This window comes from Chlorocebus sabaeus, chromosome 20, assembly GCF_047675955.1.
Source record: "Chlorocebus sabaeus isolate Y175 chromosome 20, mChlSab1.0.hap1, whole genome shotgun sequence".
In the NCBI taxonomy this organism is placed as follows: Eukaryota; Metazoa; Chordata; class Mammalia; order Primates; family Cercopithecidae; genus Chlorocebus; species Chlorocebus sabaeus.
Window position 1 is genome coordinate 69,239,966 of NC_132923.1, and position 27,055 is coordinate 69,267,020.

Here is a 27,055-nt window from a genome sequence, read left to right on the forward strand (position 1 = left end):
TAAAGTGAAGATAATAATGTCTTTTATTAGTTTGCTTATGTATTCATTCATCCAGAAATCATATTCTTAAATGCCTACTGCATCCCAGGCATTGAGCTAGGCACTAGATAAACAATGTTCAACAAGATAACCATTGTTCCTACACTCCTGAGCCTTATAGCCTGGTGAGAGACAAGCTGTAAAGGAGCTGGGTGCTATGATGAAGAATAAAGTGAGGCAATCTGCTTTCAGGTGGGTAAGCAGAGAAGGCCTCTCTGTGGATATGTTATTAGGCTGATATCTAAAGAATGCAAAAGACAAGCTTTGTAAGTGGCAAGTGAGAAAAGTGTTTCAAGTAAAGGAAATTGTTTGTGCAAAGGTCCTGAGCTAGTAAAGGAAGAGGTTGAGAAAGTAAAAGTAGCCTAGTAGATTGAAAAATGAAAAGCGGAGGGCTGGGGCGGGGCGGGGGGGGGGGGGGCATTATCCTAAAAAATGGACATTGTCTACCCTAAAACCCAGTAGTTTCACTCATGGCATATAACCTAGAGAAATTCTTACATATGCCTACTAGGAGACATACATAAAATACTCCTAATAGCGCTATTCTTTGTGCATGATAGCACAAAATTAAAATAATCCAAACATGGACAAAAGAAAGGATAAGTAAGTTTTGGTATATTCGCACAATGGAAGATTATACAGCAGTGAAATGAATGAATTGTAGTTAGACCAACGAAGGTGAATCTTATAAGTAATACTTTGAGATGAATACTGAGTGATTGTGGCCACGTTGTTGACCTCAAGCAGCAATTGACTTCTCCACATGGAACCCTGGAGTTGGAGACACAGAATCTCCCTTCCCACTCCTGTTTTTGGCTTTGTGAGAAAACTTCCCATCAAACACAATGGCTAGCAATGTAACCAACAAGTGAGATCCTCACTCCATGAACCCCAGAGTATTCGTTGGGAATCTCAACACGCTTGTGGTCAAGAATTCTGATGTGGAAGCAATCTTTTCAAAGTATGGCAAAATTGTGGGTGGCTCTGTTCATAAGGGCTTTGCCTCCATTCACTATGTTCATGAGAGAAATACCCAGGCTGCTGTGGCAGGAGGGAATGGCAGAATAATTGCCAGCCAAGTTTTAGATACTAATCTGGCTGCAGAGCTGAAAGTGAACTGAGTAAAAGCTGGCATGAGATGATCTGCAGCGGAGATGTACGGCTCCTCTTTTGACTTGGTCTGTGACTTTCAAAGGGATTGTTATGACAGGATGCACAGTGATCCAGCACATGCTTCTCCTCCTCCTCCTAGTGCTTGGGCTGTAGTGCCCTCAAAACGCCAGCGTGTATCAGGAAACACCTCACAAAGGGGCAAAAGTGGTTTCAATTCTAAGAGTGGGCAGTGGGAATCTTCCAAATTGAAAGGAGATGACCTTCAGGCTATAAGAAGGAATTGACCCAGATAAAACAAAAAGTGGATTCTCTACTGGAAAATCTGCAGAAATTTGAAAAGGAGGAGAGCCAACAAGGAGTAGAGTTGAAGAATGTGAACGGGCAGAGCAGCAGCTCCATGAAGTAAGATGAGACTAACGTGAAGGAGTCTGAGGGGCTGCAGATGACTCTGCTGAGGAGAAGGACCTGCTGGATGACGATGATACTGCATGTGGGGATGACCAATTGGAGATAATCAAGGATGATGAAAAAGAGGCTGAGAAAGTGGAGGATGACAGAGACAGTGCCAATGGCGGAAATTCCTTTTTTTTTTTTTTTTTTTTGAGACAGAGTCTTGCTGTGTCACCCAGGTTGGAGTGCAGTGGCGCAATGTCGGCTCACTGCAAACTCCGCCTCCCAGGTTCAGGCAATTCTGCTGCCTCAGCCTCCCAAGTAGCTGGGATTATAGACGTGTGCCACCATGCCTAGCTAATTTTTGTATTTTTTTTAGTAGAGATGGGTTTTTGCCATGTTGACCAGGCTGGTCTCGAACTCCTGACCTCAGGTGATCCACCTGCCTCGGCCTCCCAAAGTGCTGGATTACAGGTGTGAGCCACCGCACCTGGCTGAGAACGACCCTTAAGCACATTATGGGGTTTAGAAATCCTATCCCATTATCTCTTTACCTAGGCAGCTGTCTAAGATCAAATTCCTCACCTGATTCCCCTAGTATCTTCAGCACATGCTCACTGTTCTCCCCACCCTTGTCCTTCCCATGTTCATTAATTCATATTGCTCTGAGCCTAGTCTCGTTATCACTTCCTTTGAGGCTCCTAGTAGTTTTGTTAAGTCTTACCCTGTAATTTTTGCTTTTAATTTTGATACCTCTTTACAACTGTTCAATAAAAAGGATGTATGGTTTTTATCAACTGTCTCCAAAATAATCTCTTGTTATGCAGGAGTACAGTTCTTTTCATTCATACATGAGTTCAGTAGTTGTTTCCCTACCTGCAAAGGCAATCTCATTTAGTTCAGTAGCACTGGAGGGCAGCTTTGAGTTAGAAGTATGTGGGTTATATCCCACATACGTGTGCTGTGTGGGGCAGTGCAGCACAAATGTAGCAGTGTATTTTTGTGAATGACAGTTGGCATGTCAAATGCATCCTCTAAAAAAAAAAAATCAGTCTTAAGATTGTTTTATAAAGTTGATATTGTGGGTTATTTTTGTGAACAGCCTGATGTTTGGGACATTTTCCCTACAAAATGAACAAGCCCTTATTAAAGGAGAAATTTGTAGAAAAATAAATAAATAGTACTTTGAATGGAGAAAAAAATTATCAAAAAACAACCCCAACTTACAGTATTATTTACTGTGCATTTAAAATAATCTTCAAATACCCCAAATTTTAAAATATTATAAAAGTATTTTTAAAAAGCAAAAGAACTGAAACTCCTGCTTCTGGCCAACATGTTAGAACAGAGAGCAAATTTACTCTTCTGCCTTAACAACTTGACAACTAGAAAAATACATGAAACAATGGTTTTTTGGAAATTGGACAATAGGCAGAGCAGGACTGTAGTGTGTAAGTGAAGGAAAACAAACCAGGTGAGCTCTGTAATTGCACAAGCTTACCCCCTGAAGGGAGTTTTCAGGCAGTAGCACTGAAAAACCAAACCCCAAACAAAATCCAGTGGTAATGAAGAAAGCAGATTGGTGTTAGGGGAGAACAAGGTAGCCACAATTTACAAAGCAAAGTACTGTAGAGGAAGGAGAGCTCCGGGGATCTGCAGAGTGATCTACTTAACCCACTTATACCTGAGGTTGCAATTTTTTGAATTTGAAAAATCAGACATTGACGATGACATTGAGCAGTAGGATATAAATAACTCCCACATGCTTAGCGTTCCAATAATGGAACACTAGGCATAAATGGGAGTGAGAGAGAATAACCTGAGGTCAGGGAAAGACCTACCAGAAGGGAGTAGGCAGAACAATTCCTGGACCTCATATAGCACTGGGAAATGTTCTTGCTTCCACAAGTCAGAGTGAACAGGTCTCATGATATATGGCGCATCAGTAGGAAACTAAGAAGTAAAACATCTTAATAGTCAGCATAAAACCTTACTAGAGGCTGCTGTGGACCCAAAACCACAAAGCTTAAAAGCAAGGTTGAAAGGATCCAACTGTTATCCAAATAACTGCATACCAGAAAAAAAATACAACATTAAAAGAATGTAAGAAAATCTATCCACCAGCAACATAAATTCACAACACCCAGTATTTGAGAAAAAAATAAATAACCATGAGGTATGCAAAGAAGCAGGAAAATAATATCCCAAAACATAGACAAAAACCAATCCATAGAAACTGATGCAAAAATGATATCAATGATGCAACTAGTGCATAAGAATATTAAAACAATTCCATATGTTCAAAAGGTAGAAGAAAACATAGCCATAATGAGAAGAGAATTTGAAAATGTGAAAAAGACCCAAATGGAACATCTAGATATTATCCAAAGTAAGAAATTCACTGGATGAGATTTGTGACTTTGAATTTAAAGCACATCTCAAGTAAAAACCAAATATTGAATCTTGCTTTTTTATCCAGTCTGACAATATCAGACTTTTGATTAGAATATTTAGTAAATATTCACAGTAAATATAACCATCAAGTGCTAGAAAAGTTAGGCCATTTTGCTATGTTTTTCTATTCACTTCATCTTTTTGTTCTTGTTGCTCCTGTGTTCCTCCTTTACTCTTTTTTGTGCTAAAAATTTATTTATTTAATTTTCAATTCTGGGGTACACATGCAGAACGTGCAGGGTTGTTACATAGGTAAACATGTGCCATGGTGGTGTGCTGCACCTATTAACCCGTCACCTAAGTATTAAGCCCAGCATGCATTAGCTATTTTTCCTAATGCTCTCCCTCCCCGCACTGCACCTCCCCACAGGCTCAGTGTGTGTTGTTCTCCTCTCTGTGTGCACATGTATGTTCATTGCAGCACTATTCACAATAGCAAAGACATGGAATCAACCCAAATGCCCGTCAATGATAGACTGGATAGAGAAAATGTAGTACATATACAACATGGAATACTATGCAGCCATGAAAAGGATTGAGATCATGTCCTTTGCAGGGACATGGATGGAACTGGAAGCCATTATCCTCAGCAAACTCACTGAGCAACAGAAAACCAAATACCATGTGTTCTCACTTATAGTGGGAGCTGAATAATGAAAAATTTATTCTTTTGTTCTATTTTAATTCCTCTTCTGACTTGATAGCTATATTTATTTGCTTTATTTTTTAGTAATTCCTCTAAAATACCATATGAGACTGGGTGTGGTGGCACACACCTGTAATCCTAGCTATTTGGAAGGTTGAGATGGGAGGATTGTTTAAGCCCAGAAATTTGGGGCTGTAGTGTGCTATGTTGATCAGGTGTCTGTACTAAGCTTGGCATCAGTATGGGAACTTCCTGGAAGGAGGGAACCACCAGGTTATCTAAGGAGGAATGAATCAGCCCAAGTTGAAAATAGAGCAAGTCAAAGTTCTGATGCTGATTAACGGCAGGATTGTGCCTGTAAATAGCCATTGCACTCCAGCCTGTGCAACATAGCGATAGCTCATATGTAATAAAAATAAAAAGATAGGCTGGGCACGGTGGTTTATGCCTGTAATCCCAGCACTTTGGGAGGCTGAGGCGGGTGGATCATGAAGTCAGGAGATCGAGACCATCCTGGCCAACATGGTGAACCCTGTCTCTACTAAAATACAAAATATTAGCTGGGCGTGGTGGCATGTACCTGTAGTCCCGGCTACTAGGGAGGCTGAGGCAGGGGAATCGCTTGAACCTGGGAAGTGGAGGTTGCAGTGAGCCAAGATCGCACCATTGCACTCCAGCCTGGTGACAGAGCAAGACTCCGTCTCAAAAAAAAAAAAAAAAAAAAAGATACAATATGCATCTTTAACTTATACCAGTCTAACTCAATAAATAATGATAAAATATAGAAACTTATTGCCAGTATAGTTATAGTAGCATTTCTGTCTTTTGTGTAATTATTGTCATACATATTACATCTATACATGTTGTGAACCCTCGAGTACAGTGTTATAAAGTTTGCTTTAAAGAGTCATGTCTTTCAAATAAATTAAGAGAATAAAAAGAGAAAATATATAAATCAGTAAAATCTTTTATATCTGTGCAAATATGTACCAATTCCAGTGCTTTACACTTCCTCTTGAGTCTCTGAGTTGCCATCTGGTGTCATTTTCTTTTAGCCTAATGGATTTCCTTTAGCATTTCTTGTAGGTACAGATATGCTAGCAATAAGTTTCCTTCATTTTTGTTTATTTGAAATTGTCTTTATCTTGTCTTCAGTCCTCAAGAATAATCTGGATATAGAATTCTTGGTTGACAGTTTTTTTTGTTTTTTTTTTTTTGTTTTTTTTTTTGCACCTGACTATGTCGTTCCAATGTTTTCTAACTTCCACTGTTTTCAAGAAGAAGTCAACCATTAATTGTATTATGTTCAGCCTTTATTCATTCAAATACATTTTTTGCTTCTTTTGCTTTCCTCTCCTTCTGGGATTTCAGTTTCATGTAGGATAGACTGTTTCTAGTGATCTCATACAGGTGTCTGAGATCCTGTTCATTTTTCTTCCGTCTTTTCTATGTTCTTCAGATGTGTAATTTCTGTGAATCTATTGTTAAGCTCACTGACTTTCTTCTGACAGATCAAATCTTCTGTTGAGTTCATCTAAAAAAATTTCATTTCAGTAGAGTACTTTTCAGCTCTAGCATTTCCATTAGAATCTTTTTTTAAACAAATCTGTTTCTCTTGTGAGATTTCCTATTTGTTCACTCATCATTAGCATACTTTCCCTTAATTATTTGAACACATACATTTTTTAATTCCTAAAACATATTTATAACAGCTGCTTTGAAATATTTTTTGCTAGCTGCAACGTCAAGGGACATTTGCAATCAGTTTTGGTTTTTTTGGGTGGGGGGCATGGGTGCGGTGTGGGGGATAGAATCTCACTCTGTTGCCCAGGCTGGAGTGCAGTGGCATAATCAAGCTCACTCTAACATCAAACTCTTGCACTGAAGAGATTCTCCCACCTCAGTCTCCTGAGTAGATATAACTACTAGAACATGTACCACCATGCCCAAATATATATATATCTTTGGTAGAGATGAGGTCTCACTCTGTTGCCCAGGGTGGTTATGAACTCCTGGCCTTAAGGAGTCCCCCTATATCAGCCTCCCAAAGCCCTGGGATTACAAGTTTGAGCCACTGTACCCAGTCTGGAATTAGTTTTTATTGACTGATTTTCATATCTTGAGTTGGGGTCATACTTTTCTATTTCTCTATATTGGGGATGGGGGTTAAAAAGTAGAATTGTAAATAACATGTTCAGTAATTTTGGATTCTTTTTATTCTTCTTAAGCCAGTATGTTGGGTGGAGGCTATGCTAAGACACAATTGAGGAGCACTTTTTAAAAAATTTTATTATTTATTTATTTTTTATTTTTTTTGAGATGGAGTGTTGCTCTTGTTGTCCAGGCTGGAGTGCGATGGCTCACCACAATCTCCGCCTCCGGGGTTCAAGCAATTCTCCTGCCTTAGCTGCCCGAGTAGCTGGGATTACAGGCATGCACCATCACGCCTGGCTAATTGTGTCTTTTTAGTAGAGATGGGGTTTCTCCACGTTGGTCAGGCTGGTCTCGAACTCCTGACCTCAAGTGATCCCCCTGCCTCGGCCTCCCAAAGTGCTAGGATTACAGGGGCGAGCCACTGCGCCTGGACAAGGAGCACATTTAAAGGTACGGTAGATTCTCAAGTCTCTTCAGACTTTTAATTTTAACTGGGCTCTTTGGGATGCACACATAGCTTAGCATTTATCCAGATATGTAGAGATTTTATGATATCAGCCTTTCTATGGCTCTGTCAGGTCTATTAACAAAATTCTTCCATATTAGGTGTTCTGCCACCCTTCTCAAACCAAGACAACCACCTCCAGCCATTAAAACTGTAGGTTCTTGCTATTCAACATGGATATTTGCATAGGAATGCCTCCTGTGCCATGTCCAGAACAACAGAGGCCACAAACTCAGTCTTCTTATTTGGTGTGGTGAAATTTTCATGAGTGAAACTTCTAAAACTGTTACTTGACTTTGGTCATTTACCAGTGCTCCAAAATGGTTGTTGTTAATAATTTTGTCCAGTTTTATACTTGTTTGCTGTGGAAAGAAACTTCTCTACCTCTTCTCCATGCCACCATTATAGAAAGTAGAGTCTCCAAGCAGAATTTCTTTCTTTCTTTTTTTTTTTTTTTTTTTGTAGAAATTGACAAGCTTATTCAGATGGAAATACAAAGGACCTAAAATAGTCAAATAATTTTGAAAAGGTAAAACAGACTTACTCTACATGACTCCAAGACTTACTCTACAAATGGTATGGTATTGTCATAAAGAAACACATAAAGATTAACTGAAAAGGGTAGAGATACAGAAATGGGCCCGCTCATATATGGTCAATTGATTTTCGACATAAGTGCCAAGGTATTTCAATGGGGAAATAATACTCTTTTCAATAAATGGTGTTAAAGCAATAGGCTCTTAACTTATCCCATACACAAAAATTCACTTGAAATGCATCATAGACCTAAATATAAGAGCTAAAACTATTAAACTTACAGGAAAAACAATTTAGCAGATTATTGCAATAACTTTGAAATAGGCAAAGATTTTTAAGATGGGATACAAAAAGTCATAAAAGAAAAAATTGTTAACACTTAAAAATGTTTAAAAATAGTATTTTAAAATTTTAAAACATTTGTTCTTTGAAAGACATTGTTAAAAATAGTATTTTAAAATTTTAAAACATTTGTTCTTTGAAAGACATTGTTAAGAAAATGGAAAGGCAAACCACAGACTGGGAGAAAACTTTGCAAAACAAATATTTGATAAAAAACTTGTATCTAGAATATATAAAGAACTCTTACAACTTAATAACAAGAAGACAAAAATCTAATTTTAAAAATGAGCAAAAGATATGAAAAGATACTTTATCAAAGAAAATATATGGATGAAAAACACATGAAAAGATGTTCGACATTATTAGTTAGTAGAGTAATGCAAATTAAAACCACAATGAGATATCACTATATACTAACTAGGATGGCTAAAGTTAAAAAAAAAAAAAAAAAAGAAAACTGATCATACTAAATGTTGATGAGGAGCACCCCGAACTCTCATACACTGCTGGTGGAGATGTAAAAATGGTGCAACCACTTTGGAAAAAGCTTGGTAATTTCTTGTAAAGTGAAACATACACTTTCCAAACAACCCAGCAATCCCATCTCTGGGTATTTACCCAAGAGACATGAAAACATATGTTCACATAAAGACCTGTGCTTGAATAGTCAAAGGAGCATTAGTCATGATAACCTAAAACTGCAAACAACCCAAATGTCTCTCAACTGCAAATGGATAAACACATTGCCGTATATCCATATAGTGTAATAGTATTCAGCACAAGGAATGAACTATTACTACATACAATAGCATAGATGAATCTCAAAAGCATTATGCTAACTGAAGGAGGTCAAGCACAGAAGACTACATACTATATGATTCCATTTATATAAAATCCTAAAAAAGGTAAGACACTAGTTGCAGAAATTAGTGTTTGCTAGTGGTCAAGAATAGGGATAAAAATTGACTTGCAGCAGGCACCGTGGCTCACACCTGTAATCCCAGCACTTTGGGAGGCCACGCGGGAGGATCACAAGGTCAGGAGATCGAGACCATCCCGGCTAACACGGTGAAACTCAGTCTCTACTAAAAATACAAAAAATTAGCCGGGCACGGTGGTGGGTGCCTGTAGTCCCGGCTACTTTGCACGCTGAGGCAGGAGAATGGTATGAACCCAGGAGGCGGAGCTTGCAGTGAGCCAAGATCATGCCACTGCACTCCAGCCTGGGTGACAGCACGAGACTCCATCTCAAAAAAAAAAAAAAAAGAAAGAAAAGAAAAAAGAAAATTGATCTGCAAAGAAGCAAGAGAAAAATTTTTGGGATGAAAGAAATGTTCTGGATCATGACTATGGTGGTGATTACATGATGGCATATATCTAGCAAAATTCATTGCATTGTATTTTTTTAGAAATGGGGTCTCACTATGTTGCCCCAGATGGCTTCAAACACCTCAGCCTCCCAAATAGCTGGGACTACAGGCATGTGCCACCGTGCCCAGCATGTACTTTTAAATTATGTGAATTTACTGCATATAAGTTATTTGATAGCAAATCTGATTAAGAAAAAAATCAAGGGAGTGATTTAAAAAAACACAAAATTTAGGATAGTGGTTACCTTTGGAGGGGATGTAGGGAGATGGAATCTGAGGGATGCCTGTAAGAACCTTGAATATTGGTGATGGTTATGTAGTTTTTCTGTGTGTTCAATGAAAATGTAAAATAATAGGGAGAAATGAGCAAATAGGGAGAAGAAATACAGACATATGTAGGCAACCTTAGAAAATCAAGGTAGCAGCTAGGAAAGAATGTGATGTTAAGGCTTTTGTTGGTTTTTAAATACAGGAGGTGCTAGACCATGTTATGCCAATAAGAATGACTTACTAGACAGACAGGAAGAGAGAGAGGAAGAGAGAGAGAGAGAGAAAGAAAGAGAGAGAGAATAATGATGGAAGAAAGAGGGAACCAAAAAGGAGCAAAGTCCCTGGGAGAAGAGAGGATGGCTTCTGGAACAAGTGAAGGGATCAGCCTTTGCTGGTGGGAGGGTCCCTTTCTGCATGGTAATGAGCGGGAAGAAGGAGAAAATGGACCCAGATTCAGTTAAACTTAGGAACTCAGTGGTGGGAAGATGAAGCAATTTTCTTCTAAAGATTTTAATTTTCTCAATAAAGTATAGTTGAAGCCATCAGTAGAAGTGGGGAGGAGTAGGAGGTTTGAGGAAAGTGTTTGAAATGACCATCTGGAGAGTACAGTGAGGATCCCATCATAGAATGCATGCTTAGTGCCAGGTAAATAACAGCCCTTCCTTCCACCTAGTGTTCCCACTTCAGCTCAACTCAATGCCTCTGTTGACTGAGGGTTATTTACTCCTGTGGCTGTGGTCTGGAGTGGAGAAGTGCTCCGTCAGTAGGTAATGAGTAAGAGTCAGCAGAGGAGGCAGCTGTCTTCCTGGCAGTCTCCTTACCCTGGATCGGTCATCGAAAACATTGCTGGAGATCTGTTTACAGCATTTTGCAATTCAAGAAGGGTAAGAAAGAACTTCACCCTTCCCGCAGGAGACCTGCAAGTTTTGCTGGCTAATTGAATATTTCTAGGTAGGCTATCGCTAAGCAGTGTTTTCTCAGGTAGTTTTTGTTTTGGGCATATGTACATGGTGCTATTTGATGTGTACTGAATTGATCAATTGATTGCTCATTTTATTGTGTTTCCACTCTGTGATATCCTGTACTATAAAATATGTTATACATATGTGTGTATACATACTATAATATATAATATACTATAATAGTATTTCCTACTTAGATAGAACTTGTGCTTTACCTTTCTGCCTGCCTGCCACTGACACACTTAATAAATGTGGCATGAACTAATCAATCAACGAAAATGTATTTATCAAATAGTTATTGTGGTGCTTGAGAGACAGGTTCAAGTAGCAAGAAGTGCAGACAGGCCCTGCCATCAACAATCTGGTTGTTAAGACATACACATAATAAAGAGACAGTGTGGTGTAGTATCAACGTACAGAATTTGGAATTAAATTTGAAGTTTGTAGAAATTAACTAGATTCATGACCTTGAGCGAATTGCTTTACTTTCTGTGCCTCAGTTTTCTTGTTTTTTATTTTTATTTTTATTTATTCATTTTTTAAAAAATAGAGATGAGGTCTCATTATGTTGCCCAAGCTGGTCTCAAATGCCTGAGCTCAAGTAATCCTCCTGCCTTGGCCTCCCAAAGTGCTAGCATTAGAGACATGAGCCACCACACCTGGCTGGTTTTCTTTTTTTAAAAAAAGTAGGGACTTAGATCATGGTAAGACATGAATGAGATAATACAGGTGAAATGACTAGCATAGTAACCAACCATAGTTAAAGCTTAATAAAATTAACCCTGTCACATGGAGATATCTTGTTAATTAAGTGCTCCATTTGAGGTGCAGACAGTCATTTTGTCACCTATCAAATAGAAACCATTGTAGTACATATTATCTGTATTATTTCATTTGGTCATCATAATACCCCTGTGAGATGGGAGGGTTTTAATGCCTATTTTACAGATGAGGAAACTAAAATGCACATAGGTTAATCAATTTGCTCAAGGTCAGACAACTAGTAAATGGCAGAATTAAGGAATCCAAACCCAGGCAGTCTTTTAACTAGATGTTAGTAATTGTAGTGGTATTAATAGTACTATTGGTGGCTGTTGTAGGAGTGAGAATATTGAGACAGCACTTTGGTAGGGGTAGGATCTGAGTTTGGCTTTTAAATATAGCAAGATTTCTGCAGGCAGAGAGAGAGATGACGTCTCCCCAAAACAGAGACCAATTGTGAGCAAAAACTCAGAGTCTGGGCAGGTGCAGGCTTGCTCACAGAATTAGGCCTTTTTGAACCCTGCAGAGGGTCTGTCTTATAGGTAAATAGCACAAGATGGGGCCCAAAAGAATGAGTTAGGGTCTGATGTGGCAAGAAGTAAATACTAAAATAAGACATTTGCTTTGGTCTGGGATTCCAGCCTGGAACTCAGGACGTAGGCTGGGCTAGAAGTGAAGATTTGGGATTTGTGTGTACAGAGATGGTAAAAATGTCCTATCTTACATCCTTACAGAGCTTTAGCATTTGCCTGATGCTTTCCCATCTGACGTTTTGCTGAGCCTCACAATAGCTTTATCACTGGGAGGGATAGGTCACTCCTATTACGTGAGTTATGTGTGAAATGCCTGCTTCAGAGTGGGGACTTCATTAAGGTCACTTCCTTTTTCATGGACAAGACAATGAGAGTCAAAAATGTTAAGTAACTTGCCCAAATTCACAGAACTTCTAAACATTGGAGCTAGGACTTGAAAGCAACTCCTTTGCTCTCCGCTGATTCAGTTTTCCATACTTTCCATGGTAAGCCCAGTAATTATTTCTAATACTGAAATTTATTCAACAAACAATTCAGTTGAGCTCCTACTGTATGTCTCACATAGTATCAGGCTATAAGGATGCAAAGATAAATATGTTTACTTTTTTTTTTTTTCCCCAGACAGAGTCTCACTCTGTCGCTCAGGCTTGAGCACAGTGGTGCGATCTTGGCTCACTGCAACTTCCACCTCCTGGGTTCAAGCGATTCTCCTGCCTCAGCCTCACAAGTAGCTGGGATTACAGGCATGCACCACCACACCCCACAGATTTTTGTATTTTTAGTAGAGATGGGGTTTCACCATGTTGGCCAGGCTAATCTCAAACTCTTGCCTGACCTCAAGTGATCACCTCGTCTCAGCCTCCCAAAGTGCTGGGATTACAGGCATGAGCCAACGTGCCTGGCCTCCTTTTTTTCTTTTCATTTTTTAAATTTTTATTTATTTATTTATTTATTTATTTTGAGACAGGGTCTGCTGTGTCACCCAGGCTGAAGTGCAGTGCTGTAAACATTGCTCACCGAACCCTCAAACTCCTGAGTTCAAGGGATCCCCCCACCTCAGCCTCCCCAGTAGTTGGGACTACAGGCGCAGGCCACCACAACTTACTTGTTAATATGCTTACAAATCATTGGGGAAAGTGGGGTTTATATTTTTCAAACCCAGAATTTGGCAAGTGCAGAGATGGTAGCGGACGCACAAGTGTTATGGAATGGGCGGGTGAGGGGAGGATGGCTTCACAGAGAAGGCAAAGATTGAAGTAAGCCACGTATGCAAAGTACCGCAAAGTACGCTCTTACTCGTGGTCTGAATCTCACACTTAACTCCCCCAGGATATCAAGTGTTAGTAGATACTCTGGAACTAATGAGCCTCCCACAGGAGAAGTGCAACAAAGAAGCAGGGCAAGTGGACACATGTGGCAGCCTGGGAGTACACCCCCAGATCTCCTTAGAGAGAACCAGAATGGGAGGAGTGTAGTAGCTGACAGCCTGTAGCTGCTGCCCTTTTGGGGTTCAACTGCAGCATTCCTACTGAGGCGACACTCCCCAGGCTGCTCCCAGCCAACGTCAGAGCATGGCAAAGGTACTAGAGCCAGGTCATTCCTGCTCAACATGGGAGTCCTCTGACAAGCACTCTGCTCAGGAGCTCAGCAGCCTGGCCCACACTTGCTCAGAGGTGCACAGCAACCCGGCACTCTTCCTAGCCAGTCCTCCTTTCCCCTCTCCTACAAGTAGGATTCCAGGTCCACCACCAAGCCTGGCTAATAATTTTAGAAATGAGTTCCTATTATGTTGCTCAGACTGGTCTCGAACTCCTGGCTTCAAGGGATCCTCCCGCTGTGTGAGGCTCTCCCCACCTCCTCCTGATCCTCCTTCAACTGACACAATAGTGTTAGAGAGGGAGAGAAACCCAGAGTAAAACTATTGGGAAATGCCTTTGTTTCCTAAGTGAGGAAAGGAGGAGAATGCCGCACATCATGGAGGAAGGGGAACCAGCGGAAGCCCTGTGGCCGAGACTTCGAGCACATTTCAGGAGGGCAATTCACAGCTGGATTCTGAAGAGAAAATAAGAGTAATGAGAATACCCACAGCTACATGCCAGGAAGACAACCAGGGCTAAACATTTGAAAAATCATAAATAAAGTTATGATTGAATGAAGGAATAGAGATGGAGAACTTATTAGGGTGTTTAAAGCCAGCAGCTGCAACAGAAAACCCCAAACTCTCAGGTGGTTTAACCTAATAAAAGTTTGTTTTTCACTCACAGCAAGACCAGTTCTGGTCATGAGACCCTTCTCTACCTCGAGGCTTGTCCTTATAAAGCAAGAGTTTGCATTGATGCCAAAGAAGGGGAGGAGAGGACAGGGGATGAGGGATTTTTAAGGGTCTGACCTAGCAGTGGCCTGCATCCCTTCTCCTCACACGTCATTGGTCAAAATCTAGGCACATAGCCTCAATCTAAGAGGGAGGGTGGAGAAAATATCTGTGCCTGTGTGCCCAGGAAAGAGGAAAATAACACAAGAGTGGACAAACCCATAGCATTATCTCTGCCACATGGAATATGCCACCACAGTGTTTTGCAATTAGGAACGCATTATAAACCCACATAAAGGTTAATATATACATGGGGATGGGGTGGAGCATTTAAACCAGTCAAATATTTTAACAGACAGATTGCAAGATTGCAAGGAGTGAGGGAAAACAGGAAGGATTGCCAGGAAGTGGAGGTAACAATGCTGCCTCCAGGAATCCTTAGGTGCTGTCCACCCGCCAGCCTCTGATCCCAGGGTGAGAACTCCTCTCTCATCACTCATCTTGCCAGCTGTATGCAAAGTGTTTGCTCTCTTCCCTAGGCTGTGAACTCTTCAACAAGGGGATGCCGTGTGCTTCATGTCTGTACCCCCAACCCCCAGCACAGGGCATGGCACAGAGTCACTGTCAATTGGATGAATAGAAAACATTCACCACTCTGAAGATTATGATTTAAGGGATCTGGAGTGGAGAACAGGCATCCATACTTAAAAGAAAGTTATTTATTGACTTAAAATTGTAAAACATATACAACATAAAATTTACCATTCTAGCTTTTTCTTTTTTTTTTTTTTGAGATAGTCTGGCTCTGTCATCCAGGCTGGAGTACAGTGGCATGATCATGGCTCACTGCAGCCTCAACCTCCTGGGCTCAAGCAATCATACTGCCTCAGTTCCCCAAGCTGGGACCACAGGCGTATGCCCCCACACCTGGCTAGTTTTTAATTTTAACTATTTTTAAGTGTGGAGTTCTTAAGTACACTCACATTATGCAAACATCACCACCATCCATCCACAGAACATTTTTCATGTTGCAAAACTGAAACTCTGTACCCATTAAACAATAACTCCCCATTCTCCCCTCCCTCACAACCCTTGGCAACCACCATTCTACTTTCAGCTGCTGAACTGGACTACTCTAGGTACCTGCCATAAGTGGCATCATATAGTATTTGTACTTTTGTGACTAGTTTATTTCCCTTAACATAACATCCTCAGATTCATCGATGTTGTACTGTGTGTCAGAATTTCCTGTCCTTTTAAGGCTGAATAATATTCATTGTATGGGCGTACCATATTTTTTTGGTCCATTCATTGTGGACACTGGGGTTGCTTCCATCTTTTGGCTATTGTGAATAATGCTCTTGTGACACAGATGGACAAATATTTCCCCAAGATCCTCTTTTCAATCCTTTTCAGATTTCAATACCTTTTAAAGGCTCTTCAGGTGATCTAAAACACAGCTAAAGCGGAAAACCTCTCTTTTGTGTATAGGAGAAGAGAGTCAAGGGGATGATGAGGGATTTGTGGGACTATGAAACAGTGCAAGGCTTGGAGGAGGCAGGCGTGAGGAAGAGAGGGGAGAAACAGAGGACTATGAAGAGGAGAAAAGGTCAGATTATGTAATACATGAAGTTGAGATGATGTCATCTGCTGACCAGAGCAGGGGTAAGAGAAAGGGAAGATTGACACCTTTTGCTGAAAGGGATTCAACTGGCAGATAATGGGAGCAGAGGTGATCAAAGTTTAAAGACAAGTAAAGGACCCAGGGGCATTTGTGTGCTGGAGGAGAGGGGGTGGAAATAGAAGGAACTCCTTTATTGTTAAAATCAAGCTCACTTGAGAGCAGACACTTAAAAAAGTTTATGGCAAGTGGGCTTAGAAATGGGCAAAAAATCAATAGCAGGCTCTGGGCTGTCCAGGCCTCATAGTGGACATGTGATAGGCCAGGACTCAGGGCCCCAGGATAAGGGAAAAAGGGATCATGGAAATGATCCAGGTTTGGAAATGGGCCAGAGGATGTGGCAGAAGGTTAAGGGAGGAGAGGGAGGCTAAGTGCCAAATGAGTGCTGAGTATTGCATACCTAAACAAACCCATGCCCTCATAGAAACTTCCTGGTAAAAACAAGGAGAGTCACTGTCACCTACATAGATAACATTAAGTGTTCCATCAAATCAATCAAATTGCCTCCCCTGAGCCTGCCCTTGCCATGAGCCTCTCTATCCCTCGATGGACTGTCTTCCTAGCCACTGGCCACTTTCCTTATAGATCAAGATCTTCCTTGCTGCATTCAGAAACCAGAATTCTCCCTTTGTCCTGCCCCATTGTTCCCTTACACTGCAGCCAGCAGCCCAATCTGGGGCCACTGGTAACAGATGTCTAACACCTCAGGGAGTCCCCTCAATAAGTCAGTGGGGTGACTTTGCACTTCTAGAAGTCCTTGCCCTCCCTCCTGCACTGTGGCAGCTGTGGACTGAAGTGACAGTCCCCAGTGATCTCATTTTGAGCTCATCTTTATTATTTTTTTTAAATAAAACAAGGTTTTTAAAACACTTGTCCTGAAAAATCCATTCCCATCGTCCTCCCTTCCTCTTAGATGACCCAATATGTCTTATCGATCTGGAACTTTCTTTATCTGGTATCTAATGGCTCACATGAAGCTTTGTTGCTATTTCCCTGTGATGGTCCTTTTACCCCCAAGCCTTTGTTGGCATTGTTCCATCTCTTTTCATTGCTTTGTGGGTCTCAGCTTTACCCTGTATAATTGCTCAGACTACCTCCTGCCTGCTCTGAGAAATCTGTCAGTTGCTGCCTGCTGCTTGCGGTCTGTTATCTTTTACTTGCTTCACTGGGCTTTTGGCTGCCCTCTGGACATTGCTGCTGTTCTAGGACTAGATATAGATCTGTTTACTTTTCTAAGTAGCCTCTTACACTAGCATTTTGCTGTCCACATTTTATTGCCTTTTTCTCTCTCTCTGTTTTCCCCTCCTTGCAGGCATGTTAGAGGCTCTCCAGCAGGCAAGCAGCCTAGGGAAACCACCATCCTACTGGCATCCTTGATGTGTCCAAACTGACAGTGTTCTTTAGTTGCAAATGTGCAGGCAGCCAGGCAAGGGGCCAACTGACTCTGGAGCAGCCCAGTCCTCAGAGGATATGGAGGGAATTAACTTTGTTTAATAAATAAAATAGCCAGACAAACTTAACTACAAAAGATGTGAGCCTGGGAAAAGAAGATGTACTAGGAAGCATTCTCTCATTCTTCCCTTTGTGTGTGCAGAAGAAACACTTCTGTGTGCCATGTGGTTTCTGATTGATAATGGCGAGTGAGGCCCTTCCAAGGCTCTTCTTGGAAGTGCCTGGGAGGTTTTTTGCTGCATTTCTAGTTGGCTTCTACTTTGCTCCAGCTTCTGCAGAGCTGCTGACCTTTGATCCCTTCTGTTTGCCTCTAGAAACTGGCGTAGGCCCTTGGCTTCCCATGTTTGTACGTCAGCATGCCTTGGGGACTTAGGCTGCTGCAATTCTTGGCTGCCACACTCTAGCTTTGGTTCCATTTTGAACTAACCAACTATAGGCACTGTGGTCAGGCCTTCCCTCTCTGTCCAGGCCTTCAGAGACTACCACATTTGGGAAGTGGAGAGGATAGTAGAATAGAGTTCCAAGGAATATTTGAAGTACATTTGTCCCTAGGTGGCAGAAATGTAAGAAGGGAGAATTTTCAAGGAAGGAGTGGAAAGATATTTAGAATGAGTTCTTTGCAATCTGAGTAAAAGAAATATAGGGGGAAAAAAACTAGAGCATCAGTAAAGTGGTTAAGAATACCATGAATCCAAAATTGGTAATTTAATCCAAAATTTAAAAAAGGGATAAACATTGGATCAAATATTGAAGTAGAACCTAAGAACCTATGCAATGTAATAATTGTAACCTAGATCATCAATTTGCAACTGGCTTAAGTGCTATTTAAGGTAAATACCACTCCATGATCAAGAGAGTGAGGATGTCTGTCTTTACTCTTTCATTCTTTCACTGACTTCTTTTATAGATATTTTTGAACAGCAGCCCAGTACTGGATGGTGCTAGATGCCGTGGAAGATACAAAGAAGAACACATGGGGTCTGCCCTCAACATAGTTAGACACATAAAAAGTCAAGTTAGGATAAAGAAATGAAGAGTGTTTCAAGATAGTATATGATTAAGTATCAATTAAGTAAGTACTATGGGTCCACAAGAGGGGGTACCCTTGCAGGCTGGAGGGATCACACAGGGTTTATGGAAGAGATGGGCCTCAAAGCGACCTGGGTAAGTCAATAAAATTGTAAAGGAAAAGACAAATTCTCATGCTTAGTGATGACTTACTGAGTTCTCATTATGTACAACAAACTTTAGAAAAGCTGTGTCAAGTAGTCTGAGGCTAACAGCCCCATGGGCCTAAGATTGCAGCTGCAACTCCTCACAGAGCTGCATTTCAAACATAAAGAAAGGGGCAAGGACCAAACATGTTCTCCTTGTGAACTCTCTCCACTTAGGAAGAAAGTCTTTGTCAAAAGGTTTGCCCTGAAATCTCACTGGCCAGAACTAACTCATATGCCTACCCCTAGGCGATTACTGGCAAAGTTTAATTCAATCGTGATTCTTCCCTGGGCTGGATAGACTGTGCACAGTTTTGATGAGATCAAGGGATCCCCATTTACTAACTGAATAAAACCAGAGTTCTGTTTGGCAGAGAAGAAAGTGAGGATGGTGGATGAGTAGACAGTGAACAGTGTTTGCCACATTTACCATTAATGACTTGTGCCCATATGGCTTCTCCATCGGCTGTAGCCAGGCCTTGACCTTGGCCTTCATTTACAACTTGGAATTTTTCCCCTATTGAAAATTATTGTTCCTGCACAATGGATCTGACACATGCCAGGAAGGCAACTCAAAATTTCATCAGTAAATTCTTATTCAGAGAAAATCCCTTGGTCACATCACATAAGATTGATTAATTGACATACCTTTATGTGTTAAGTTTTTAAAATGTTTTAAGTTAGGTACCATTTTTATGACTCTTTTGAACTAAACTGGCTAAAAATTAACCTACAGACCTCTAGTCTCAAGATAAGAATAGGTAAGTCTTTAGACACTTCCAGATAAAAAGGCTTCTTATATTATAGTCACTAGATTTTTTTTTGTCTTAATTCCCCATTGGATTGAAATCTAGAGGGCAGGGTTCAATGGGCTGTAGAACTGAGTGATCCAGTATAGTAACCACTAGCCACATATGGCTACTGAGTACTTGAAATGTGGTTAATGAGACGGAGGAAATGAATGTTTCATTGTATTTTAATTTTAATTTAAAGTCTGATTTTGTTATTGAAAAACTTTTAAGTATGCTTGGAATAATTCACATATGGAAATCTCCTTTCTCAATTGTAAGCTGTATGAAACCTAAAAGAGCTTGACTATTTCCGATGAAAATGTAGTGTTTGAGTTGAGAGGTGTCACAAGTATAAAACATATACTGCATTTTAAAGATGTAGTATGGTAAAAACTATATAAATAAATCTCTTAAATAATTTCTTATATTGACTACATCATGAAATGACAATATTTCAAATATACTGGATTAAAGAAAATATACTATTTAAATTAATTTTACCTATTTCTTTTTACTCTGTTTCAAGGTGGCTATTAGAAAATTCTAAATTACACGTGTGGCTTTTGTTATATTTCAGCACTGCTGGAATATATACTGAGCACTCAAATGTTTGTTGAATGAATGCTTTGGTGACTTGACCAAGGTCACTCAGAAAGACTCAAGACTGAGTCCCAGGTTGCCTTTCTCTCCATGTCATCTTCCTTTCCACCATTCCTTGTGGCTTTCTGTATCCCATATTGTGCTTCCTGGTCACACTCTTATACTCACCTGCAGCATAGAAACTTTCCTCATGGAGTGAGTTTTACAAACTCTGAGGAGAGGGAGAAACATCTATGTTGAGGGTGTGTAAAGGCAGCAACTTATAGAAAATGGAACTCCCTTTGATAGAAAGAAGTAAGTGATTTAGGATGCCAAATCTCAGATGACTCTTTTGTTTTATATTTTGCCATTGCTGGGTGTCTTTTCTGAGATCGCCGGTCAGCTCATTGAATGTTCTTGTTCTGAAAGTTCTCGTTTCATAAAAAGGGGGGTTTTACACTTCTGGACAGATTTCTTGCTATCCCCAGGGCTCTAGTGACACAGAACAGACAAGAGAAACATAGGCTGTCTGAGCACAATGGGAGGAAAGCCGAGAACCGGTGGCCACCCACACTGCTCACCAGAGAAACCCAGCACTCCCCTGGCTCAGAGAGCAGTTGCTTTGTTAGACCCTACACCAAAAGATTTGCTCTAAACCCGCTGAGACCATTCCCCCAGATTGCAATAATTACAGAACTGCGCTTCGCACTGCTCTTCATAAAACATGCACGAAACCAGCTGGGCCTGTGAATCATCCACTGAAGTGAAAGCACTGTAATTTCACATTTCCAATTTTTGGTCCTCGTGTTCAAGCTGAAAGTGTTGCAGGATTTCATTCAATAGACATTCATTCACCAAATATGTATTGGGTACCTGCTATGTGTCAGGCAATATGAGATGCCAAGAAAAATAATACATGCTGATTTATTGGTCTATACTATATAACAATTACTTATGTAGCTGACCTATAATAAGTTATATATTTATTTATCTGAACTATCATAGACAAAGAGAGGCACAGATAATTTTTAAGAGCATAACCCAAAGATGTGTCTTTACATAAGTATACTCACCATTCTGGTTCAAAAACGAGATCTCTCTGGACCAATTTTTTGTCTCTGGCAGTGGCACTAAAACACTTGGTGTGATTCTAGGAATCTTCTCTAAGGAAATAATCAGGGATTATGGTTAAAGGTGTATGTATATTGACGTCATTGCGGTGTTATTTAAGAGAGAAAAGAAAACTCTCTAAATAAGAGTGGTTTAGTAAAATTTGGGCCTGACGTTATGATGGCAAATCATTACAAATCATGTTTTAAAGAATATTTAGTAATGTAAGAAAATATTTCCCTTATATGCAGAGATTTAAAAGTCAGGATATAAAAATACACATTACATGTGCTTTTCAGTTTGGAAAAAATATCTATACAGATATGCAGAGAAAAGACTAGAAGGATATATACCAAAATATTAGCAATTTACCTCTGAGGATGAGGTTATATATTGCTTTATTTTCCTATTTATATTCTATAGTTTTAAAATGTTTAATTGTTCACTATTTCTGAAATATGGAAAAACAAACTTTTAATTTTTATTCATTTTATTTATTATTATTATTTTAGTGAGGGAGTCTTGCCATGTTGCCCAGGTTGAACTTGAACTCCCAGTCTCAAGCTATCCTCCTGCCTTGGCATCCCAAAATGCTGGGATTACAGGCATGAGCCACTGCGCCCAGCTATAACAAACTTTTAAAAGAAAATTGGTGCAGAGTCATTATTTTCCTCTGTGGAATTAATTTGAATTTTTAAAAAATACCTAGCCTCCCCCACTCCTCATTTCTATAGTTCCCTAAATAACCGATTCTGGATTTATCACACTTTATCTAAAACTTTTGAACCAATTTGTAACTGCCTATGACACATTGTGTGGACAACTAAATCCATAAACTTACTTCTTGTATCACTTGGGTTAATACCATTGACTTTTCTGGGTTATTGAGAAGCCTGGATGAAGCGAAGAATGTGTGAAGTCTAGTTCAGTGCCTGGCCCGTGATGAGCCTGTGATGAGCCCTCACTACTGTTTCCTACCTGGCTTTCTTCTCTTCACAACTCTCTTCCTTGTCTAGCATTTGTTTTATATATAATTTAAAACCTAGGCTGGGTGCGGTGGCTGACACCTGTAATCCCAGCACTTTTTGCAAGACCGAGGTGGGTGGATCACCTGAGGTCAGGAGTTCGTGACCAGCCTGGCCAACACGGTGAAACCCCGTTTCTACTAAAAATACAAAAAAATTAGCCAGACATGGTGGTAGACACCTGTAATCCCAGCTACTTAGGAGGTTGAGGCAGGAGAATCACTTGAACCCAGGAGGTGGAGGTTGCAGTGAGCCAAGATCGCACCACTGCACTCCAGCCCAGGCAACAAGAGTGAAACTCCGTCTCAAAAAATAAAAAAAATAAAAAAAATAAAAATTAATTGCTTTTTATCGTGGTAAAATATACATATTTTTAAGTGTACAGCTAAGTGGCATTAAGTGTATTCACATTGTTGTACAACTCTCACCACCATCCAGCTCCAGAACTCCTTCATCTGCCTGAACTGCAAGTCGGTACCATTTAAACACTAACTCCTCGTTCCTCGCTCCTCCCAGCCCCTGGCAACTGCGATTCTATTTTCTCTCTCTACGAATTTGACTACTCTAGGTACTTTTTATAAATGGAACCATACAGGATTTGTCCTTTGTGACTGGCTGATTTCCTTTAGGATAATGTTCTCGAGGTTCACCCATGTGTCTGAAATTTCCTTTTAAAGACTCGATAATGTTCCATTGTCTACACATACCACATATTGTTTGTCCACTCATCTGTCCATGGACTTTGGGTTGCTGGCACCTTTTTTGGCTATTGTGAATAATGCTGCTATGAAAATGAATGTAGAGATACTTGTTTAAGCAACTCTTTTGCTCAAAGGAGAATTGCTGGATCATATATTAGGTTGGTGCAAAAGTAATTGCAGCTTTTCCCATTCCTTTTAAAGGCAAAAATTTTTTGAGAAACTGTTCAACTGTGTTCCATAGTAGCTCTACCATTTTACTTTATATGGTATGATTTTTATTCATTTTTGTTTTCCCTAATTAGATTGCTATCTTCCTGAGATCATTTACCCTATGGCACCTGAATCTCCCAGAGCCCCTACAAAATTGCCTCAAGCATTATAGATGCTCAATAAATATGGGAATAAAAGGTGTGTTTCAAGCTCCTGGAAGCTCATCTCCATTCTCAGTGTGTTCCTTCTTCTCGTCCTTGTTCTTTCCTCAGCTATCATATCCCGTGATTTAGTAGACCTCTGCTAATAATTTCCATGTCTTTAATGACTTACAGTCTTTGGCCATGCAGCTGTTAAGAGCCTGTACACTGAGGTCAGAAATACCTGGCTTCAAGGCCTGGCTCTACCACTTACCAGTTGTATGACCATGGGCAAGCTTCTAATCTCTTGTTTTGGATATTTATTGCTGCATAATGAAACACTCCCAAATGTAGTGGCCTGATCAATGGTTATTTTATTATTTACTAGAATTCTGTGGGTGTACTGGGTTGATTCTTGTATTCCACATTGTGTCAGCTGGGGTCACTCACATGGCTGCGTTCATCAGTGAGCTTGGCTAGGGTTCCAATGACCAAGAAGGCCTCACTCACATGTCTGACACTTCATGTCTTGGGTAGCTGACATTGCTGGGGGCTAGCTGGGTCTTTCCCTCTTCCTTCTTAGTCTCTTATAAAAAATTGGATCCTTTTCTCCATGTGGCCTTTGTCCATGTGGCCTTTCTCTCTTAACAGGTTATTCAGACTTCCTGACATGGCAACTGGCTTCAAAGAGAGCAGAAATGGAAGTTGCCAGTGTTCTTAAGATGTAAGCCAGAATAAGCATGTCATCACTTCCAATTCATTCTTTTGCTGAAAGCCACCACAGGCCAGCCAAAGCTCAATAGGAGGGGAAATAGACTCCAACACTCAGTGGGAAGAGGGGCATTTGCATACTGGGATGGAGGAATTCATGGCCATATTTGCAGAAAACCCATCTGTAAGCCTCGGTTTCCCCATCTGTAAAATGGGAGATAATAATAATAGCTATCTTTGTAAGGTTACAGTGAAGATAAAATGTAATAATGCATGTAAGATGTACACTAATCGTGATTCAAATTATTCTTTTTATATTATTATTTCTATTTTATTCCAAGGTTGATGTTTTTCAAATTCATTTTGAAATTCTCCTCTCTTTCTCTATTCAATAAGATTGACACACTGCTAATCATCACCACAAAGAGTATCGCAATCAGTATAAGAATACCTACCCTCCCTGCCATAAGCCAGGGCTGGCTTCCCAGGAATCCTCAGGGTTTTCCAGCCTTTGTGCCTGTACCCCACTTCCTTTTTGAGGTGTGGCTCTTGAACTGAAAGGGCATGACCATCTTTGGGATCCACTTTTGAAATCCTACAACTTTCTGCAATTTGTTTTTATAAAATCATATTTTGCATCTTGAGAAATATTAATGCCTTCTCTCTTTGAACTTTGAAATTTCTTTCATGAAAGAAAAACAAAAAGCAGAGGTTATTAGGATGACATAATGCACTCACCTCATAATTCAGATATTCAAACAAAAATGATCTTTCTTTGCTGATTCAGTCTTCCTCACCAAATCACCCCCTGGGGAGTGGGAGGAAATAAAATCTGCTCAAGAGTCAGCCTGATTTAAAGAGTAGTCTAACATGATCATTTAAACAGTTCCTTTTAGATGGTGTACCATGTCTCTTGGATAAGATGCTGTGTCTCTCTGACAGCTTTTCTTCCTCCTGGTTTCCTCCCTGTGATGGTTCCTGGGTCTAAGGGGGCTGGCATGGCTATTGCTGCTTGCTGGACAGATGGAAGAGCTAGAGTCCTTGGGCCCTGTCCCTTCTCTGGTTTTCAGGGTGATGTCCCTTGTCTGCCTGCTTGCTGCTTGTTCTACAGGCATGAGAACCTGAAGTCCAAGGCTGGTAACTAGTCATTTCCTCTCTGGGTTTGGGTGACGGCGTGCTGCTCTTGCCTCATTCAATCTCGGTTTAGCTTTTGTGGGTGCCATGGCTGCTCTGTGGCCTGGCTGTGGCTCCCTGGCTATCCTAACCCAGGTAGTCAATGCTGAGCCCTCTCTCTGGGGCAACCCTACCTTGATACAGTAACCCACTGACATTCTCCATGGCTCTCCTCTCAGCCTCTCTGGGTCCAGCCTTTCTCTGTCTGACCACGCTGCCAGTGCCAGCCCCTCATTCTTTCAAAGCTTTTGCTTTCAGAAATAATGCCTTGGTGAGCATATTGTATGTGTCTGTTGCTTTCCAGGAGTAGATATAGAGATATAAAATTGTGGGATTTTAGGTTATGTACATTTTTATATTTTAAAATAGTCCCATATTTACCTCGAAAGTCACTGTTACCAATTTACATTCTATCACTCCTCACACTTGCTAATTCTGGAGATTAGCAAATTGTTTACAGAGTTTGTCAATCTGATGGTCGTTAAAAAGGTATTTTAGTATTGCTAAGCATTTTTTCTTATGTTTATTGACCATAACCATCCTGTGAATATCCTGTTCATATCTTTGACTTTTTAAAATCAGGTTTTTTTTTTTTTGTCTTTTCTTCTTCTTCTTCTTATAGGTTGATATATCCAGGTGTCTTAGTCAGCCTGGGCTGCCATAACAAAATACTATAGACTGGATAGCTAGAAAACAAAAATTTCTCACAGTTCTGGAGGCTAGAAATCAAAAATCAAGATGCCAGAAGGGTTAGTGTCTGGTGAGGGTTTGTCACTTGGGTTGCAGACAATGCCTTCTTGCTGTGTTCTCATAGGGCCTCTCCTTAGTGTGTGCAAGGAGGGAGGGAGGGAGACAGAGAGAGAAAGAGAGAGAGAGAGAGAGAAGGTCTCTTCCTCTTCTTAGAAGGCCATCAGGTTGCATGAACATGGTAGCTCACACCTGTAATCCCAGCATTTTGAGAGGCCAAAGAGGGAGTATTGCTTGAGCCCAGGAGTTTGAGACCAGCCTGGGCAACATACGCATACACCATTTCTACAAAAAATGAATTTTTTTAAAAAAGGCTACCAATCCTATTGGATTAGGATCCAACCCTTATGATCTCATTTAACCTTAATTACCTCTTAAAAGCCCTATCTCTAAATGTAATCACATTGGGGGTTTGTGCTTCAACATATGAATTCAAGAGAGAACACAATTCAGTCAATAACACCAGGATACCATTCTTTTGCCTGTTATATGTGTTTGCATTATGTATGTGTATGTATGCACATATGTGTATGTGTGTATATATGCACATACACATATATATCTGCAAATGCAAATATTTTCTCCTAGACCATAACTTTTGTTAATGACGTCTTTTGTCATAGATAAGGTTTTAGTTTTGATGTGTCAAATTTGCTCACCTTTTTCTTTGTTTTTATGACTTAAGGAGGCCTTCTGTACATGTAAGATCATGAACATACTATTTGTTCATCTATATTTTAGGAGAACATGCCTATAAGCCTTTTGAGCCTGATGCCTTTGCATGGACTGGAAGGAGGTACACATTTAACTGATAGTTCAGTGTCTGTAATGGTTTATTAATGTTTTCTATTCTTCCCAAAGTTTGGTTATTTATATTTTCTTAGAAAATCCTTTTCAACTGGGTCTCAAATTCCTTGTTATAAAATTGTGCATAATGCTCCTTTTAAGTGATCTTTTATATCTGTACAAATCCCTTTTCATGCCTGATATTGCCTATTAAGCAATAGGTAATGCTGCTTTCTCTTTTTATTAACTATTCTAGCCAAATAATTTTTACCTTAAAATAAAGCAAATCTGTGGTTTTATTAATTTTGCTGAGTTTTTTCCTGTTTCAGTAATTTCTGCTTCCATAT

General features: G+C 40.2%; 1 pseudogene; it reads left to right on the forward strand.

Annotated features, from left to right (window-relative positions):
- The first annotated feature begins 884 nt into the window (after positions 1–884).
- LOC103225910 (heterogeneous nuclear ribonucleoprotein C-like 2) lies at positions 885–20,855 on the forward strand (annotated as a pseudogene).
- Positions 20,856–27,055: the final 6,200 nt, after the last annotated feature.